This window comes from Pseudophryne corroboree, chromosome 12 (genome assembly GCF_028390025.1).
Source record: "Pseudophryne corroboree isolate aPseCor3 chromosome 12, aPseCor3.hap2, whole genome shotgun sequence".
NCBI lineage: Eukaryota > Metazoa > Chordata > Amphibia > Anura > Myobatrachidae > Pseudophryne > Pseudophryne corroboree.
Window position 1 is genome coordinate 48,907,098 of NC_086455.1, and position 16,377 is coordinate 48,923,474.

At 44.2% G+C, this 16,377-nt stretch overlaps 1 protein-coding gene and 1 long non-coding RNA gene across 2 annotated transcripts in view; one reads left to right on the plus strand and one right to left on the minus strand.

Annotated features, from left to right (window-relative positions):
• AKAP6 (A-kinase anchoring protein 6) overlaps positions 1 to 16,377 on the plus strand; it is a 389,266-nt gene that overhangs the window by 225,087 nt on the left and 147,802 nt on the right. The gene's annotated exons all lie outside the window — the stretch shown is intronic.
• LOC134980596 (uncharacterized) overlaps positions 1 to 16,377 on the minus strand; it is a 40,874-nt gene that overhangs the window by 24,271 nt on the left and 226 nt on the right. The window contains exon 2 of the long non-coding RNA XR_010190442.1: positions 7,101 to 7,164. This is a non-coding gene — a long non-coding RNA (uncharacterized LOC134980596). The remainder of the gene's footprint in view (positions 1 to 7,100; positions 7,165 to 16,377) is intronic.

Genomic DNA, 16,377 nt, shown 5'->3' on the forward strand with positions numbered 1-16,377 from the left:
TCCTGTGATTGTCTTCCAGGTTCCAGCTCCTGTCTCAAGACTTCCACCATAGAGACCCGCACCAGCATTCCACCTGCGGTGTAGCCTGACTCTCCAATCCATTGTGGATTCATCTGTTTCCAGCTACAACATTACCTGCTTCCAGCTCAGCTTCCAGCAGAGTACAGCTTCTCTTAAAGGGCCGGTGTCCTTTCTACACTTTACCACTCTCCACCGGTATTATTATTTCTCCGCTCTCAAGTTCTACATTTCAGTTCATATTTCATCGCTCCCAAGTTCATTTATTATTTAACTGGTTCCAGCCAGTATCCACTCCGTGCTAACAACAGTCTGGTTCCAGCCAGTATCCACAGCAGCCGTTTTATCTTCAGCAACCCAGCTTTTCCTGGAACACCAGCTGGCACAATCCTGGGTTATCTCCATTGCTACAGTCGGGCCTGGTAAGGACTTTCCATCTAGAAGATTATAAGAACTATCTCACACTACCAGTGCCCTGTGGCTCCTGCCATCCTGTAGTACCCAGGAACTGTATTTATTCTTTGCTGACTTTTACGTTTTCTTTTACTGCTGCTGTGTTGCGGAGTTGTCATAATAAACATCATTGACTTTTATCCAAGTTGTCGTGGTCACGCCTTCGGGCAGTTATTATTCATGTTACTTACATGTCCAGGGGTCTGATACAACCTCCCAGGTTCCGGTACATCTCAGCCCCTACAACTGAGGCTGCCTCCCGTCAGCTCAGGCCCTCAGTTGTGACAATATCGTGGTCAGTTGTATAGGCTTGAATGGCCTTTTGCTGCTCCTCCAACCTCTGAAGCATATAGAGGGTTGAATTCCACCTCGTTACCACTTCTTGCTTCAGATGATGGCAGGGCAGGTTCAGGCGTTTTTGGTGTTGCTCCAGTCTTCTGTACGTGGTGCCTGTACGCCGAAAGTGTCCCGCAATTCTTCTGGCCACCGACAGCATCTCTTGCACGCCCCTGTCGTTTTTTAAATAATTCTGCACCACCAAATTCAAGGTATGTGCAAAACATGGGACGTGCTGGAATTTGCCCAGATTTAATGCACACACAATATTGCTGGCGTTGTCCGATGCCACAAATCCACAGGAGAGTCCAATTGGGGTAAGCCATTCTGCGATGATCTTCCTCAGTTGCCGTAAGAGGTTTTCAGCTGTGTGCGTATTCTGGAAAGCGGTGATACAAAGCGTAGCCTGCCTAGGAAAGAGTTGGCGTTTGCGAGATGCTGCTACTGGTGCCGCCGCTGCTGTTCTTGCGGCGGGAGTCAATACATCTACCCAGTGGGCTGTCACAGTCATATAGTCCTGAGTCTGCCCTGCTCCACTTGTCCACATGTCCGTGGTTAAGTTGGGTACATTGGGTACAACTGCATTTTTTAGGACACTGGTGAGTCTTTTTCTGAGGTCTGTGTACATTTTCGGTATCGCCTGCCTCGAGAAATGGAACCTAGATGGTATTTGGTACCGGGGACACAGTACCTCAAACAAGTCTATAGTTGGCTCTGCAGTAATGATGGATACCGGAACCACGTTTCTCACCGCCCAGGATGCCAAGGCCTCAGTTATCCGCTTTGCAGCAAGATGACTGCTGTGATATTTCATCTTCCTCGCAAAGGACCGTTGGACAGTCAATTGCTTGGTGGAAGTAGTAAAAGTGGTCTTACGACTTCCCCTCTGGGATGACCATCGACTCCCAGCAGCAACAACAGCAGCGCCAGCAGCAGTAGGCGTTACACTCAAGGATGCATCGGAGGAATCCCAGGCAGGAGAGGACTCGTCAGAATTGCCAGTGACATGGCCTGCAGGACTATTGGCATTCCTGGGGAAGGAGGAAATTGACACTGAGGGAGTTGGTGGGGTGGTTTGCGTGAGCTTGGTTACAAGAGGAAGGGATTTACTGGTCAGTGGACTGCTTCCGCTGTCGCCCAAAGTTTTTGAACTTGTCACTGACTTATGATGAATGCGCTGCAGGTGACGTATAAGGGAGGATGTTCCTGAGGTGGTTAACGTCCTTACCCCTACTTATTACAGCTTGACAAAGGCAACACACGGCTTGACACCTGTTGTCCGCATTTCTGTTGAAATACTTCCACACCGAAGAGCTGATTTTTTGGGTATTTTCACCAGGCATGTCAATGGCCATATTCCTCCCACGGACAACAGGTGTCTCCCCGGGTGCCTGACTTAAACAAACCACCTCACCATCAGAATCCTCCTTGTCAATTTCCTCCCCAGCGCCAGCAACACCCATATCCTCCTCATCCTGGTGTACTTCAACACTGACATCTTCAATCTGACTATCAGGAACTGGACTGCGGGTGCTCCTTCCAGCACTTGCAGGGGGCGTGCAAATGGTGGAAGGCGCATGCTCTTCACGTCCAGTGTTGGGAAGGTCAGGCATCGCAACCGACACAATTGGACTCTCCTTGTGGATTTGTGATTTCGAAGAACGCACAGTTCTTTGCTGTGCTTTTGCCAGCTTAAGTCTTTTCATTTTTCTAGCGAGAGGCTGAGTGCTTCCATCCTCATGTGAAGCTGAACCACTAGCCATGAACATAGGCCAGGGCCTCAGCCGTTCCTTGCCACTCCGTGTGGTAAATGGCATATTGGCAAGTTTACGCTTCTCCTCCGACGATTTTATTTTAGATTTTTGAGTCCTTTTTTTACTGATATTTTGTGTTTTGGATTTTACATGCTCTGTACTATGACATTGGGCATCGGCCTTGGCAGACGACGTTGATGGAATTTCATCGTCTCGGCCATGACTAGTGGCAGCAGCTTCAGCACGAGGTGGAAGTGGATCTTGATCTTTCCCTATTTTTGGAACCTCAACATTTTTGTTCTCCATATTTTAATAGGCACAACTAAAAGGCACCTCAGGTAAACAATGGAGATGGATGGATACTAGTATACTTATGGATGACGAGTGACTGACGACACAGAGGTAGCTACAGCCGTGGACTACCGTACTGCGTCTGCTAGTATAGAGATGATAATGATATAAAAAATATATATATATCACTACTGCAGGTATATATAATATAATGACGGACCTGCTGGACACTGTCAGCAGACTCCTAAACTACTAGTATGAAGAAGATAGAAAAAAAACCCCACCACAGGTAGGTATACAATTATGGACGAGCATTGACGACACAGAGGTAGCTACAGGCGTGGACTACCGTACTGCGTCTGCTAGTATAGAGATGATAATGATATAAAAAATATATATATATCACTACTGCAGGTATATATAATATAATGACGGACCTGCTGGACACTGTCAGCAGACTCCTAAACTACTAGTATGAAGAAGATAGAAAAAAAAACCCCACCACAGGTAGGTATACAATTATGGACGAGCACTGACGACACAGAGGTAGCTACAGCCGTGGACTACCGTACTGCGTCTGCTAGTATAGAGATGATAATGATATAAAAAATATATATCTATCACTACTGCAGGTATATATAATATAATGACGGACCTGCTGGACACTGTCAGCAGACTCCTAAACGACTAGTATGAAGAAGATAGAAAAAAAAAACCCACCACAGGTAGGTATACAATTATGGACGAGCACTGACGACACAGAGGTAGCCACAGCCGTGGACTACCGTACTGCGTCTGCTAATATAGAGATGATAAAGATGATAGAGATGAACAAAAAAAATATAACACTACTGCAGGTAAATATTTATATAATATAATGAATGACGGACCTGCTGGACACTGTCAGCAGAATGCGTTTATAGAATAAAAAAAAAAAACACCACAGGAGTGTTTAACTTTTTCAGGCAGACAATATGCTGGTGGTCACTGGTCAGTCACACTGGCAGCAAAAGTGTGCACTGTACTCCTGCTATAACTGCACCCCAGTCTCCCCCACAATTCAGCTGTGTGAGCAGTGAGCACTCAGCACAGTCAGATATACATAGATGATATTATCATGCAGCACACTGAGGCTGAGCACAGATATGGTATGTGACTGTGTATCGTCTTTTTTCAGGCAGAGAACGGATTATATTAAATAATAAATAAAACTGGTGGTGGTCACTAGTAACTATCAGCAAAACTCTGCACTCTGAGTACTCCTAATGCTCCCCAAAATTACTAAGTTAGTAGTAAATCAACTCAAGTGTCTCTATCTATTCTAACGGAGAGGACGCCAGCCACGTCCTCTCCCTATCAATCTCAATGCACGTGTGAAAATGGCGGCGACGCGCGGCTCCTTATATAGAATCCGAGTCTCGCGATAGAATCCGAGCCTCGCGAGAATCCGACAGCGGGATGATGACGTTCGGGCGCGCTCGGGTTAACCGAGCAAGGCGGGAAGATCCGAGTCTGCCTCGGACCCGTGTATAAAGGCTGAAGTTCGGGGGGGTTCGGATTCCGAGGAACCGAACCCGCTCATCTCTAATAATACTCAAACCTTATTACTTATATACCTATTACCTATTACTTATATACTGTGTGCTACTCCTCTCGGAGCATCTCAGCATCTTGCCCCATATGACGTATAGACATTATGTAAATTTTCATCACATGAATACATACCACCCAACATTCCAGTATTGAGATGCAGGACTCCTGCACGCAACGCCCAAAACGTGGTGTGGCCTAAATGAAAGGGGGATGTGGTCTGGCGGCAGTGCCACCACAGCGAGTCACGCCCCCTTTTACGTCACTAAAGGGGGCATGACCAGCGCTCTATGAGCCGCTGGCATGCCCCCAGTCCCTCTGTCTTCACTGAATAGACGCTGCTAAGCAGGGCAGCGAGTGCAGGAGCCTACCAACTGCCACCCCCCCACCACGGGACACTGCGGCCCACGGGTGGGACAGCGGGACAGTCCCAAAAAAACGGGACTGTCCCGTGAAAATCGGGACAGTTGGGAGGTATTTGAATACTAGGATTATTACATTATAATACATAAATGCTAGAATATTTTAAAACTACTCTAAATACTATGGGCCAAATATGTTAGGGTGTGAGTTTGAAAAAGTAGTGCAATTCCAGCATATTTCCAGTGACTTTCATGTTGCCGTATGTAATAGAACATTACTACACCTAAACAGGAATTGCGGATCTGTAAATCTCGTCAGGCTCCTACCGGGAGAAGCTATACAATGTGTTTTTATTTTGCCTACTACATGGATGGAAGCCTGTTTGCTCAAAGAGGTCATTTGCCCAAGTATTTTGTAAGTAATACATGTGTAAATGAGGGGTCACGGGGAACTATACGGTTTTGTTTTTCTCCGTTTAGTGTCTGAGACCTGTGGGTATTTTTATATTTCTTTGCCAGGTGCACTATATGTGTCAGAAGACCCTGTCTGCCAGCACATGTTGACGGTCCTTACTACAGGTTGAGTATCCCATACCCAAATATTCCGAAATACGGAATATTCCGAAATACGGACTTTTTTGACTGAGAGTGAGATAGTGAAAACTTTGTTTTTTGATGGCTCAATGTACACAAACTTTGTTTAATACATAAAGTTATTAAAGATATTGTATTAAATGACCTCCAGGCTGTGTGTATAAGGTACATATGAAACATAAATGAATTGTGTGAATGTAGACACACTTTGTTTAATGCACAAAGTTACAAAAAATATTGGCCAAAATGACCTTCAGGCTGTGTGTATAAGGTGTATATGTAACATAAATGCATTCTGTGCTTAGATTTAGGTCCCATCACCATGATATCTCATTATGGTATGCAATTATTCCAAAATACGGAAAAATCCGATATCCAAAATACTTCTGGTCCCAAGCATTTTGGATAAGGGATACTCAACCTGTATTGTATGTGACAGGGCTTGCTGCATCTGTAAAAGGACAATATTATTTATACCATAAAACAGTTATTACCAACGTACCCAAAGCCCGGGGGTACAGAGATGCACCCTAGTGCTATTGGCACTATGGCAGGTTATACCCAGGAGGGGGGCCTGAGCTCCATCCCTTGAGAAAACCTGCTCTGGTGCCAATTGTCCTAGAAATGGTGTAATCATGGTTGGGGGACCCAGTTTGGTTTCACTAGTCCTTGCTGGGCAAGCCTACGCTGTTAAGTAACAATTCTGGTGACCACACACTCCTTGTCCCCGCTGATTTTTCCAATTGGCCAATACACTAAGTCTGGTTGTGCATAGGGGGGACCTTTCGCATGTTTTTCCTTTAAGTTATTTCTAGCAAACATACTGGAATGCCGGTGAGTGAGGCTTAATAATAACCCACTGCACAGCAAGCTGCTCTCTCAGCCTTTCAATGCAAACTCTCCAAGCTATAAGTCTCCAGAAATGTATAACCTCTTACGTTTCCCCCATATATGTAAACAGATAATTCTGATAATGTTGCTTCATTGTTTATTATAAAATTGTGTGCATTACACAGAATCATGCACCTCCTACTGTTAAAATATAGTTATTAGAAGTGAACGCTGCCAACTGCCTCATGCTTTTATATGGTTACCAAACATTCCTATGACTTCTAATATCCATATAACTTTTAATGTAGGATGTGCATTATTCCATGTAAGAATATATAAACCTGTTTCAGTTCCAAATCATCTCTCTGTTGGGTTTGTTGTATAAATCTGTATGAACAACAAACACCTGATTGTGTACAAATCAGGAATCATAATAATCTGTGTATCTTTTTTTTTTTGTGTGTGCATTATTATTTTAGTGCTTTATGATGTTGCTGTTGTTGTTGTTGTTGTTTTTGAGTTCATACTGCAAGTTGGATGATAAATCACCTACTGATGTGACTATTAACGAGTCTATATTTTCCCCTTGTGTTAAACTAGTTGATCAGCTGCATAACATGCAATCTCAGGGCCTCTTGGAAAACATTTTTTTTTAGGGGGGAGAGATTGATTCATTTCTAGCCCTCGCCATAAGCCTCCACTCTGCTTATCTGTCTATCTGTAGAAGCCTACACATGGAGAATTAAAGAGATAGTATTGGTGGGGACAGAGAGTATGGAGCAATACATAATATCGGCTAATGGGGATAGAGCTGTAATCCAGTCTAGTGGTCGCTATGTGTTATCTGTGAATTAAAGAAGGTGACACCTACTTAGTAATGTTATGGCAAGGTCTTCTGCACTCAGTGCTCCACGGTTTTTAAAGTTCTTCGATCACTGAAATATAAAATACACCTTTAACACAGACATAACTACATCAAACATCACCAATCGTACAGAGTACCTCTTTGGGTCTTTGAAAATTTGCAGCACTTAAAAGGTACCATTACTTCCACTGAGAAATATTTCCATAGCTTCTTCCCTTTCTTCTTCAATACCAAACTAGAGTATTGCCCGCACGTCTTTGAAATTCAGCGAGAATCAGCAGCTGTGATGCAAACCAACTAAAATATTGTCTTATTTTCCTACAGCTAGCAGTAAATTTCTCTTCCAGAAATAGTCAGTTTAATTACTCTTAAAAATAACATTTTTTAATTAAACACTCAGGTAAGCAGAAATTGATTTTGAATTTAAAAAAAAAATGAAATAAAACAATCAGACATCAAAAACCTTAGCACACCAATTTGCAATGAGAAATGACGAGAGTGGCGGGATGGGACATAAATGGTAAGATGGTATCATGTTCTTAGCACACCTCCTACCCCCCTCTCGTCTGAGAGTCTCCCGCATTCAGTACTCCCATTTTCCTCTTTTTTTATTTTTTTATTATTCATCTTGGGGAATCAGGATGAGAAGACAGAGTCAATACTTCCAGCATTTTAATTAAAACCGTTAGCGGAATAAATCCATTTCATTATCAGTTAATGAAATACAAGGTCATTTTACCACGTGTGATGACTGGTGAGGGTGGTAGGGGGGAAAACCCTTTCCTTGCCGAGGGGGATTAGAGCTCAACTTTTCTCAGCTGAGGTGGTCAAAATCTTCCTAAAGCTGGGCATACACTCTACAATTATCTGGCAGCTCATCTGCCAGATCTGGCTGGTTGGAATGAAAATCTGGATGAGAGCAAATGACAAGCGACCGTTTGCTCCCAAACACTGGAAAATGGACAAAACCTGTTGTTCAGACAAACTGGTTAAATCCTTGAACGACAGTTTTGTCCGTTTTCCAGTGTTTGGGAGCAAATGGTCGCTAGTCATTTGCTCTCATCCAGATTTTCATTCCAACCAGCCAGATATGGCAGATGATCTGCCAGATAATTGTAGAGTGTATGCCCAGCTTAACGTTCTCATTCTTCCTAGTAAGTGATAATTATTTCCAGGGACACTTTGCTGCAGAATACGTGGTTTTGCAGACTTGCACAAAGTCCCGCACCTCCAGGCAACTCACAGGCTGTTACTTGTAGCCCTTAATATGGAAGTGGGCTTTGTTTGCATACTGTACAGACAATGGGGGTCATTCTGAGATGATCGTAGCTGTGCTAAATTTAGCACAGCTACGATCATTCACACTGACATGCGGGGGGACGCCCAGCACAGGGCTAGTCTGCCCCGCATGTCAGTGCCGCCCCCCCCCCCCAGCCCCCCGCAGAAGTGCAAAGGCATCGCGCAGCGGCGATGCCTTTGCACTTCAAGAGTAGCTCCCAACCAGCGCAGCTTTAGCGTGCTGGCTGGGAGCCACTCATCGCTCCCCAGCCCGCATCGGCTGCGTGTGACGTCAAGCAGCCACTGCGGCCCGCCCCCCGTGCGGTCCGGCCACGCCTGCATTGGCCGGACCGCGCACATGAAACAGCGGCCAAACGCCGCCGTTCCATCCCCCCCCCCCTGCCCAGCGACCGCCTCTGCCTGTCAATCAGGCAGAGGCAATCGCAGCCCTGCTACGGCCTTCAGCCGCCTGGCATGCGTCGGCGCACTACGGCACCGGCACATGCAAGTGGGGACCCCTTCGCTCGTCTGCGATAAAAAGCAGCGAGCGAACGGGTCAGAATGACCCCCAGTATTGTGTTCATTTCTATGTGATCAGTATCTGATTACACGGTGATCAACTCATATTACAGTAGATCGTATCAATGTTTCGGTCGTTCACCATGTTGGACCTTTGTCAGAATCAAGGTAGAATTGCCACTCCGGTTGCAATGTGCAACATTTAATTTTTACATTGGCTTTTAAATAAATAATGGAAACTGCTGTATATTAATATTACATGGTGACAGATTTTAATATTTTATTACATACTGATATATAATTATAATGTATCCCTGAATGTAAATTATATGGCCAAAATAGACAATGTTCTGATTTTTCCTAATCATCTATGGCAATGTGAAAATCCATTTTTTCTAATGTTGCCTAATGCCTTGCTAATTAAAGTGTGCATGTTAATTAAGGCAGAGGCTAATGTTAATTACCTATATTAATGGGATCCTGCATTGCACCTGCCTAAAACGCTGCCTTCATTTTTCAAAATATCTCAATTACAACATAAAATAAAAAATTCCCACTTTTTTTCCTGAATTTGAATAGTAGACGGGGCCCGTTGTTCATCTAGAAGCCCCGAGTTATGGCAGCATTTTACACCAGACATGCTCAAAATAATTTAGTTCCATTCTGTAGGAATGTTATCCAGATCCAGAAGGTACAATACATTTCTAGAAAGTATACACTTTTATCATATGTTGTGCCATTATTTAGTAATGTGTTGAACAGATCCACTACTCTACTTCATGTGTGGTCTTCACCGCATTGCCTTAGCATACCTGTGTATAAGTTCTGCTCAGTACATTAGAATACAATGGAAGTACTGAGTATTGGTCATTTTAGTAACCATTAACCATTATACGTTATCATATCCTTATTGCAACTTCTGAAGAGAGATGGAATTGGTAGAACAAACAAGAAAATGGTCAGTGGACACAAAAAGAATTGGAGAAATTTACCACCAAAAAGGGGGTATTAAAAAAAGTTGGTAATGAGCTTTTGATCCTTTTAGGTTTTTTTGTTTGTCATATTTTTCAATTTTGATTTTGTAATATTCAGTTGTCCTATGGTCTTACTGTAATACAAAGCAGTAGATTTACTAAACGGCGCATTTTCAAAGCTGCCAATGATCGGTGGCTTTGAATGATGGATTTCAAAGCGCTGTAGTAATTAATGCTAAACAAGCCTGATTTAGCATTAATCAATATTGCCCTTTGAAATGCCTCGGTCAAAGCTGCCAATCATCAGAGGCTTTGAAATCTTATGTTTAGTGAATCTACCCCTAAAAGTAGTTTTGTAAAGTTTAAAAGTGCAGTATAGATCCCTGTTTCCATATGGTCCCAGCATCCTACTTACTTCCTTATGCTACAGTAAGAATCCACTCTGTGTGCTTGAGATCTCTACGTCTGTGTAGAAGCTGTGGGAGCCCACTGTTTTTTTTCCATCCACAGCCACAGCCGTCATCATTCATATGTAGGCTGGCCCCCATGCCACGTTGGGTGCAAAAGGTCCTCCAGAAACAGGCTTCCCGGGAGTTAGACTACAATCCCACATTTTTATGCATTCGCATGGTGCGGCCAAGTTACCACCCAGAAACACCCATTTTACTGGAGCAGTGTTTTGTCGATAGATGAATTAATCCGTATGTACATGCAAGCTCCTCCCGTGTGTGTACACCTGATCCAGTGCATGCACAGTTGCTGATTTCTTTCTTTGGCGCATGCACAGTATGCAGAATTCCGCAAGACCCCGATGCATTTTCCTTTGCATCTAACTCAGGACCAATAATGCTCAAGTGTCTACTTTATTTATTAATTAATTAACAGTTTCTTATATAGCGCAGTAAATTCCATTGCGCTTTACAACTGGACACAATTAGAAGACAAACTGGGTAAAAACAAACAGTCATAGACAGTGGCGGTTCTTGCCACGGGCAAGCGGTACTTTTGCCCGGGGCGCCGCCTTCCGGAGGGCGCCGGCGCCATCCGGAGGGCGCCGCACCAGGGCAAGATCCGCCACTGTGCCCCCCGCAGTGCCCTGCTGTGCCCCCCCGCTTTGAAGGGAACCAGACGCGTAGCGTCTAGTTTCCCTTCATTGAGAGGACCTTAGTTGTGCGGTGCGCGATGACGTCATCGCGCACCGCACAGCAAAGGTCCTCTCCATGAAGGGAAACTAGACGCTACGGTCTAGTTTCCCTTCGTGTAGAGGACCTTTGCTGTGCGATGCGCGATGACGTCATCGCGCACCGCACAGCATAGTGGCACAGACACTAGGGGTCACAATTGACCTCTAGTGTCTATGCTGTTCTATGGGAGAGACGTAATAACGTCTCTCCCATAGATCGAAGAGAGGAGAGGAGAAGAGCGGCGCCGCCGGCGGAGGGGGTCTGCAGCGGTCTAGATCAGGAACGGGGATGGTAAGTATACTTTTTATTTATTTATTTTTTCTTTCAGCGTCGTGACCACGCCCCCAATTGAAGCCACGCCCCCCTATTTTGCCCGGGGCGCCACAAGTCTAAGAACCGGCCCTGGTCATAGAGGTAGGAGGGCCCTGCTCGCAAGCTTACAATCTATGCATACAGTGAAACTACAGTATATTTGCCAATTTGTGCATGGGCAAAGATACTATGCCAAGCTCAAGGCTGGCGACAGGAAGGGTGGAGTGTTTATTAATTTCCCAGGTCCGGCTTGTTGGAAGGGGCTAGGGTCCACCACTGCTTCCCCCTCCCCATATCTTCACAGCGCTGCATATACTTTTTTTCCCTTCATTTTATTTTCTAAGGGGGCGTGGCAATGCATCCCTCAAAAAGTACCAGGTAGAACTCTCTATAGCCCTGGCCAGGCTACAAAAGTAATTAGTTGTATGGGTTGTTCAGTGAAGTTTAGCCATGTGTGTTCTGTGTTGTACCTAGTATTGCACAGAATAGGATTATTTCATTTTGTGTAACAGGGTTATTTGGCCAGTATGGATGGTGTAATGGTTAGAATTACTGTCTCAAAGCATTGAGGTCATGGGTTTGATTCCCACCATGGCTTCAACTGTGTGGAGTTTGTATCTTCTCCCTGGGCTTGTGTGGGTTTCCACCAGGTACTCCAATTTCCTCCCACACTCCGAAAATATACTGATAGGTTAACTGGCTCCCTATAAAAAAATTAACCCTCTGCCTTCAATTTCTATGTTTCTTTAATGAGTTGGTGGAGATTGAGGAGGTGGATTTAGGTATGGATTTCCTATTTTTAAGGTTGGCACACAGAATTTTATTCTCATTAAAGGTATTCACCAGATGATCAGAGGTGCTGAAAACCCAACTTTAACCCTACACTTATATTGGAACATGTTATGCACCATCCACCTGCAGTGTTATCGAATAAGTTAATTTCTAGACATACTCCAACTTGTAATGAATCGAATCCTGATGGTCCCTAATCCATACTTAATGTAAGCTGTCAGTGAGGCCAGGGTCGGACTGGCCCACAGGGGTACCAGTGAAACCACCGGTAGGCCCCACTGCCTGAGTGCCCACTCCTTCCTCTAGGGATCAGGTTCCAGACTGTGCACTTGTATTATACATGGTAGATATGTCGCATTACACTGCACTAGACTATTGTGTATTTCAAGCCTTTGTAGAGGCTGGACACACCCCCTTTGTAGGCTGACCACACCCTTAAGTATTGGCCCCTATCACTGCATTCCCCCGGTGGGCCCTTCATGCCCCAGTCCGACACTGAGTGAGGCAGTAGGATAAAAAGAAAAGTTTAGCGTAATGAATAGGGTAAGCCTAATGTGGGAGTTTGTTGTACTTTGTAGTGACAGTCTCACCATAATTTTCCACAGTTTTTACAACCTGTAGTTGCTGTATAAGTGCATCCCTGTAAAACTGGCAAGTGCTTATTTTTAAATGACGTGACCCAACAGAAACAACAGATTGCCAATATTTATGCAAATTGTAAGTAAAGGGCCCTACACACTTTGCGATCCCCCGCAGAGCAGCCCGACGGCGGATACGGGCGACCCCGCAACGTGGGGGGGGGGGGGCAGTGACGGGGGGAGTGAAGTTTCTTCACTTCCCCCGTCACCCAGCTCCATAGCAGTGCAGGCAAATATGAACGAGATCGTCCATATTGGCCTGCATGCACAAGCGACGGGGCACCAGCGATGAACGAGCGCGGGGCCGCGCATCGTTCATCGCTGGTGCCTCCACACTGACAGATATGAACGGTATCTTGTTTATTAATGAACGAGATCGTTCATAGCTTTCAGTATTATCGCCCAGTGTGTAGGGCCCATAAGAGTGTGAGCTTTTAGGATTATGACGGTAAATGTAGGTGTGGTTTATCTTAGCAGTGTGAGTGCGGAAATTCTAACCGGATCAGCACTAAAGGTCCGTACACATTAGACGTTGTCGCTCTGTGAGCGACGTCGTCTAATGTTTCCCCTCCCGGGCCGGCCGGTCGGCGCTGACTGTACACACTGAGCGATATCGCCCAGTGACGTCAAGCCCTGCATGCAGGTCGTGGACTACAGTCCAGATCCTGCATGCATGCCCTACCGACAGTGACGATCATTGCCAACCCGCGGGGCCGCGCATCGGTCGTCGCTGGCGGCATACACACTTGCCGATAAAATGAGCGACGTCGCTCATTTTATCGGCAAGTGTGTATGGGCCTTTAGACTACCACATAAGGGAACTGGAAGACATAAGTGTAACAATTATATTTAAGCTGCCACACTGTTAAAAATTGTGAGAGAACGAACAGTCCATTGTTTACTATGCTGTGCAATTCCAATTAATTAGTCAGTCATTTTTTTTTATTTTTATGCAATCTTTATTTAGTTTTGTATGAAATTATCTCTTATGAAGAAAATTATCTTTTGTGAAGGACCCACTGAGAAGGATCAAATTCCTTTAAGCATTTGGATATAAGGTATATCAGAGTAACTGTGTGTCTGGCATTATCTTGACACCTCCTAACGTGTAGCTAAAGAAAGCTGCACAAACAGGTGAATTGTGGTTTGGCTCTGAGTTATGGAGATTTGGATTCATAAAGAATTTGTGCCTTAGTTATAAACACACATGTACTAGACCCACCATACATACAGTAAACCAACTATAATGACAATGTGTAAGAAAAGAGGTACAGAGGCAGGGGCGGATTGGGAACAAAAAGCGGCCCTGGAAAGATTTGTACTAGTGGCCCCACATGGGCAGCACCAGAGGTGTAAGGTCTAGCCATGGGCCATGGCAGCAGCACCCTCCCCCCAAGACTTTCCAGATGTCTAGCATCAAGGGGGAAGTTAAAAGGAAATAAAATTAAATATTATGAGCACATTATATGATACACCTTCAGAATTTAGGAAACTATATAATTCTTTAGAAAGATATATTTTCTTGCTTATTACACCAACCGTATCCCAATCACTATTCACTTAATCTTATATGTCAGCCAAGCAGTTAGACAGAGCATACACTAGATCATCTGCAATCACAGGCTAAGTGGCAAAGTCATTTTCTTATATGCAAATTATTTTGCATCTTATTCATTATGTCTATAAAAAGGACAACATGTCCTCAAACAAAACAAGCCCCGCGGGTGCGTCGGCACCCGCCGGGGATCTTCCCTGCGAACCCTATGGCCAATCCGCCTCTGTACAGAGGGATAAGAGAGGTAGTAAATGGATCACGTCTAAAGACAAGGAGGATTGTTTTAATTATTATATTAACCTCTATGGCACAGGCATTCACTTCTGTCTGTTCTTGTTAATCTTTGGAGTCTTGTACTAGCTACCACTTTGCTTATTAAAGCATTCTACCACTTTTATTCTTGAAGCCACAATCAAATGCATCAGCGCTTACCTTGTGGGGGCGGGGGGCTGGTGGTGCCAGGAAAATGTCATTAATGGGGGGGTAAAGTGATATTTATTAAATTACGTCAGATAATCCAAAATATAAAAACTCCACATGCAAATATGTAGTCATTTTATTTTTTATGAAATGTTACTAATATATTGATGTGAATGACATTTTCTTTACTTGAAACTTTATACCCCACTAGTTAATAAGGCTTCTGTGTACCTATGCCTTTACTCCTTACATCTGTAAAGGGGGATTACTCACGGAGCGATCACTGCTTAAAATCTAAGCAATCTGACTAGATTGCTTAGATTTTAAGCAGTGATCTCTCCGTGTGTACCCCCCACAGCGATAGCGATGCGCAGCCCCGCGAATCGCTATCGCTGGTGCTAGATTGGCCTGCATGCAATCTAGCGGGTCGCTCACTTCACCCGCTGGGTGAAATGAGCGCCCCCGCTCCCCCCGCACGCTCAGCACACATCTCTCCCACATCAGCCAGTGAATACTGGCCTTTAGGATTAACCTTAGGCCGTTATTACCATGAAACAATAGAGGGTAATCACATTATTCCTACACTGGAATTATCATGTACTTTGACAACAGTTCATGCAGCCTATACTGTACCTTAATATAAAATACAATTTCATTCTTTATTTATTAAAGTATAAATGTTCAGATTACTCCCTGGCTGTATGGTGGTATGTGCATGTAAACATTCCTTTGCAAACCTACATATCCATGGGTATTAACCGTGTATGAATTCATAGAGCAGCGGAACCACTGTGCGTGTCTTTACCCCCTCCCCATAATTGAATCTCTTCTGCTTCACCCCCAGCTGTTCAATGTGCAGAAATAAGAAATATTTCCTTTCTGCATCTACCGCAAATCTTATACTTCCCTTCTCCAGGAGGATGAGAAATTTAATATAACAAAAGGCGAGCTCGGAATTGGCTGTATTATACATTGGGCCTCAGTAGCTCAGCAAATGTAAATAGTGTTTTATTTAAAACATCTGTCCGCAGTGGGACAGATGAATGCGCGTGTCTGCTGTCCAGCTGCTGACTTTTAATGCTTCGAATAATAATAATAAAATAAAAACCCCACAGAAATCCTGAAATCCCCAGGACAGGAATGTAGCATTCAGGATCCAACCAGCGGGCGCTCAAAACAAAGCGTTTTTTTGGATTTTATCTTTTCCAGTGCTGCAACTTTTCCGTTTGTCATTCAGGAGCACCATTCATTTATGGACAAGTTCAGATGAGGCAGATAGATATATATGCGTCAGGTTTCAATTTACAAGGCACTGATTTTTTAATACAATGTTATTGGTGTGTGTATGTATGTATGTATGTATGTATGTATGTATGTATGTATATATATATATATATATATATATATATATATACGGATGCTAGAACCGGCACTCCCCCTCAATAAGTAATGCTCCGGTGCCCTCTGGAAACATGGATGTACAGTCAGAAGTAAACAGGCAGCGGCACTCAGGAGACTTTTTCAAAGTAGATAAAGTGCAGAAATTTTAATCCATATTGAAATCGGGTGACCAACGTTTCGGGGCCGTGGCGCCCCTTTGTCAAGGTGATA